The sequence below is a fragment of the Trachymyrmex septentrionalis genome, unplaced genomic scaffold, assembly GCF_001594115.1.
Source record: "Trachymyrmex septentrionalis isolate Tsep2-gDNA-1 unplaced genomic scaffold, Tsep1.0 scaffold196, whole genome shotgun sequence".
Classification (NCBI taxonomy): Eukaryota; Metazoa; Arthropoda; class Insecta; order Hymenoptera; family Formicidae; genus Trachymyrmex; species Trachymyrmex septentrionalis.
The window spans coordinates 601,216-606,526 of NW_017305135.1; the positions used below are offsets into that span (position 1 = coordinate 601,216).

The following is a 5,311-nucleotide window of genomic DNA, read 5'->3' on the forward strand; positions in this document are numbered from 1 at the left end:
GTGAAAGTAACGAAAGATAGGATAGGAAAAGGGACGGCTGGACCTTCGCCGCATCCAGTCGCATCTGCCACATCGATCGACAAATCATCATCGTTTATATAGGAAGCCTCGTCCTCGCAACCAGCGAACGCGACAACCCACCACGAAAACTTTTTCGATATGTCCCACGCTATTTTATGTGTATATATATATATATTCTCCAAGTCAGAATGAAGGTGTAAACGTGTAGGTGCACACGTAGATGTGTGTGATTACAGGCGGCACCATCTGTTACGCACAATACGTCTTTGCGGCTTCGTACACATTTCCACGTGCAACGCAATGTACCGTGCTGTGTCAATACGCGGCAGATGAATATCGGCCGACGTTTTGCGAACCCCATTCGAAAGTTAGTCCCGCTCGTGCATATTCGTGCAATCTGGTTTATTTGCGGATCGTGTTTATTCGCGTCTCTACGATTAATTGGCCGCTGGGAAGCTTTAAAGTCGCATCGAGGATCGCGCGCGCGCGATCAGCGAATACAGAGGTGAAATTTTTTCCCATTCCATGCAAGTGTGTTGCATCGATAGAAGTAATTTCACGATACACGGTAATTAATTACGTCCAAAGCGTAATCGTTAATCTTCAATACACGGAGTATATATGCGATCAATTTCTGTAGGCTGTATGAAATATTTCCCTCTTCCCTCTTACTTTATCGCTACGCTCAATCGTACAATGGAAGAACGAGAGGCGAGATCTGCGAGGAAACTTTTTCCGCCGTTCGGATACGTAATTGCTCGAATTTTCCCGCATTTCATTACTCCGCGCACGCCCGTGCATCCGTCTTCCCGCCACGGAAAACAAATATAATGGCACGACTTTTACGACGGGATGACGATAAGCACGTGTATACGCGCGTGTACATACGATAGACACTTCTCCAAGTTCGTTCCGCCGGCGCATTCAGATTGGAATTTTAGTGCCTGCTGGAATTCCCGTGCCTGCGACGCGGATCTCTCTCTCTCTCTCGTACATCGCCACTTCCGCTCGTAAACGTCGCGGTGAGAACGTAAAACAAAGTCCCGCGGAAGTGAAGTAGATCGTGTGAACACCATCTGAATTTTTCATCCTATCCCGCTGCCCATCCCGCTTTCCCACCCGACTTTACAAAACGAAGCAAGCTGAATAAAACAACCGCAGGCAGAGTTTAGGAAAAGGGACCACCACGTACATACTATGTATTTGTCCGTTCGCGCGAAGAAATTTTTTTTTGGAGCGCAATTTTTTGTCCTTTTTTGTTTTCTTTTCGTTTTTGTTTTTTGGAAAAAGAGAGAGTGCACTGCGGACAATTCGGTATTGTCGGGAGAGGGGGGGGGGGCCGAGGGTTCATTTTACTGTTCCTCGCGCCGCGCGTTTTATCCCGCGGTTTTGTTTTTTTTTGTTTTTGTTTTCTAACAAGGTCGATTTTTCCTAAAATCGGCGGTGGAATTTGGCGAAGGACAGCCGATTCGCGTTGCGCGCCTCTGGATTACTGGCGCGGTGAAAAGAGAGCACGTGCGTTCAAGCACCTTGAAGGGGTGCATTTAGGGGCGTACCGGAGATAACTCTCGAGACGTGCGCGGATGTGGATCAATTGGATACTCTCCTTGTTGAATACCTCAAACGACACGAGAAAGTAAGAGGTATATCCCTGGCAAAAAGGATACGTAAGATAAAATCTTGTGAAAGTAGGTCACGTCGTGACAGCGCAATCTAAATCCATCTCTATTTGACGTTGCTCTTTCGCAACCGCAAACAAAATACTTGAGAACTTCATCATCGTCATTGTCAAATTCATTTCAATCTCGGAGAGTCTTGCATGCGACTTTTTGCAGAATGGAAGAATGCCTTTTCCGCTGTCTTATCCCTGACGTTTTTTCCCCTCGCGCTTCGTTCTATCGTAGATAGAAGAAGCGTTAATTTTCATGAGAGTTACTGGTCAGCTCATGCTGGAAAGGATGCGATTCGAATTCCTATCGATTGCGATACCATCGATTGCTTGTTCGTTAGAAGCCCGAGCGTGCCGAAACACTATCAAAACCGCACTGCATAGTATATACTCCCGATAGCATACTCGTACTAGGTCGGTCTATATTATTTTCAATGTTAAAACACGATTGCACGCGAACGCATTGTTATGCGAATGTTCGAATGGAGATATCAGAATACACACTTGATTTGCAATCCATCTCATTTTCAGCGTAGCCAAACGGTCGCGTACGAATTTCGTCGCATTTGAATAATTTCTTTTCTTCTTCTTCGATAAAATCTTCTTTTTTTTTCCCAAAGTCTTCTGAAACGTACACCCTCGGCGTTACTCTCACTTTCATTAATTCCGGGAACGCGACTAACTTTGCCGCCGTGGATGCGTAACTCTATTTCTGTGCCACTTTAAAAGCCAAGACCGCGCTTGTTTGAACGCCATCGAGAAAATGCGCTTACAAGATTGCAGGAAACAATGTTAAATGAAAATCGACCGAGAAATTGTTCGACACAATTAAGGATGTTTTGGTTGTACAATATCAGCTAACCAAGTATCAGCCAGAAAAATTCAATATCAGTCGGCAAAGTTTTATTTCGTAAATGCGAAAAAAAAAAAACGAAACAGCAAATTATTTGACTTTTAATGTGGCGTAATTATCATATTTTGTTCTGTAGTTTTGGGTAAATCTTTAAACGAGTAGATCCAATTCGTAATACTACTTCTTCATCAAATTTGCAAATAAATACTACAAACAAACAAAATTTCACATAAGAATCGAGACAAAACAAAACAAAACAAAATAAAAAACTGTTAAACCAATAAGAGAATTGTGTTGAAATTGTACATTGATATTCAAACGTAATAATAGACCGTCTCTGAAATTTTTCACATAATTTGGTGATATTTTGAGTCGTGAACGCATACATTTTTAAGCGAAGAAGACTAAAATGGATCTTGGCGTCTATAATAATATCTTTTTATATGAATTTTAGAATTTTCAATTCAAGCAAACTGATTATGTATCTGTCTTGAAACACAACTCCAAAACTGGAGCTCGAATACGTAATATTACAAATTAAAATGACAAATAACTTACTGATGAGCATCTTTGAAACACCAGAGAAATATCGCAGAGAATTATATCGCGAAAAATATCAACTCAGTGAAGAATTCGAATCTTCGGAATTTCCTTCGATTCGCGTGCGGGTACACTATTAATTTGATCATCGAGTTACGATATTGATTCTTATGCTTGAACTGGAAATTGTGAAATTCACACCGAAAAATATTAGGCGCCAAAATATTAGCCGCTTTGACCGAATACAGTCCTCTTCCGGTTAATTGCGTTACAGGAAACGATTCGTAATGCGAACGCGTGCGCGTCTACATCGGGTTTCTTGCAGGTTCCGAGCCATTTAAACATTTCGAATAGTACTACGGCGCAGTAGTACAGATGACTATATACGTGCCAGCGTGCTCTCGATGTGGTACGTGGCAATTCCCAGAGAGAGCGTAATCCCGAATGTTCGACGGTTCTCCGATTCGCACGATCGCGCAATTTGGTCTCGCGAAATGCGCCGCGTGTACGGATGGGTTCGTACATTTGTACAGAAACGCACACAAAGTGTCGAGAGAGAGAGAGAGAGAGAGAGTGTCGCCGTCTTTATCGCCCGCATAAATTCAAGATCCTCCCAATTTCAATTCTTGCGAAACATACACTTTGTCCGGTACAGCTGGCATGAATTTCTTTGTAGACAATGGATTGTCTTAAACCATTAGCCGAGTCACACGCCCGATTGGATGTTTCCCGTTAGCCGTTTGAAAGTTAATAGCTTGCTCTACTGTAATATCTATAAAAGTCCGTGAAGGTTTTAAAAGAAAAAGGGAGAGGACGAACTGTGACGTGAAGGTCGTCGAGAAGAAAAATGAATATAAATAATCAGTGAAGTGACCTTGCATGTGTGTGTGTGTGTGTGTGTGTGTGTGCATAATATTGGCTTGAAGAAAAAGTTCTTTGTGCGACCGACGTTACGCTAAACTTAGCGTTATCCATATATACAAGCACGCAGAGGCGACGTTTTAATGTTGCGCATGGTTGCACGGTTTCTGTCGCGGAATTCAATTTCCGCTTTTCCGCGCGTCATTTGGTTATAACCGCGCGCGCATCCGCGGCACAAAGTTCGTCTTGTCTTTTAACGCAAAGCGACGGAGCTAATTCCAAATTCCGCGAGCTGCTGCACAGCAGACGGCTCTATAGGAATTTTAATAAATCCCCTACACCCTCCACCGGCGCATATATGTACGCTGCTCGCGCGGTGATTCTCGCTCTGAAGATCGTCGTGAGGAGAAACGGTGTTATATATGCCAGAGATATGCAGGATAATTATACCGATCTCTCTCTCTCTCTCTCTCTCTCTCTCTCTCTCTCTCTCTCTCTCTGTAACTGTGGTTATATATCTCACCCAAAGGAAATATTTAATATTCGTTCGGTGCCGTAAGAACAATTGTTTCGTTTCATTATTTCGAAATTCTATCACTTAGTTATTATAAATCCTATTAATTTTTCTGTACTGCATACACGAGCACTGTGATGAAATTAATTGTAAAATTATATCAATTCCTAAAACTGGACAATTAATTCATTAAAGATTCCGCTGCCAATCTGTGAAAGATCAAGCAAGCGTCGACGTCATGTTCCATCCTTATATCCCAATCTGCAGCATCTGATCCAAATGCAAAGGGCCGGACGGTAGGACAGATAGTCAAGCCAGCTTCGACGTTAGTGGACAGTGTCCTGAGGGATAAGCCGGGAGTGGCTGGTGCCGCTAACCACGTTCGATAAGCGGTCAGGTCAGAACCCACGAATCCTCTTCCTTCCCCCTTCACCTCTCGCGCTTTCGTATTCCGGCATCTCTACGGTTGCCTTCTGCTATCTGCAGAGATGGAACTTGGCCGGAACAAATCGAAGGAAGTCACAGCGCCATCGTATCGTGCTTTCCCCAACACATTTCGCGCGCGAAAGCTTAATTAATGCTTTTCAAATTAACGCTCTCCAAACAAGTTGCCCTTCTGTCTCTCAGGAACCTTTTTAAAGATTCTATTAGGTCGTTCGGAAAGTAATTTCGTTTTTTCTTATGAAAATGAAAGACGATTTTCAATCAGACGCGTTTCAAATGATCATGAACGGTCGAATTCGATCAATTTAATCTCTCAGCGATCTCACGAGTTGTTATTCGCCGGTTTGCATCAATTAATGCCTTTATTGTGTCTTCATCAGCTTCAACTTGCCTTCCAGAACGTGGTGCA

General features: G+C 43.0%; 1 protein-coding gene across 2 annotated transcripts in view; it reads left to right on the forward strand.

Moving 5' to 3' along the window:
- The window catches only part of LOC108747167 (suppressor of lurcher protein 1), a 274,868-nt gene that overhangs the window by 228,774 nt on the left and 40,783 nt on the right, over positions 1-5,311 (forward strand). The window lies entirely within an intron of this gene.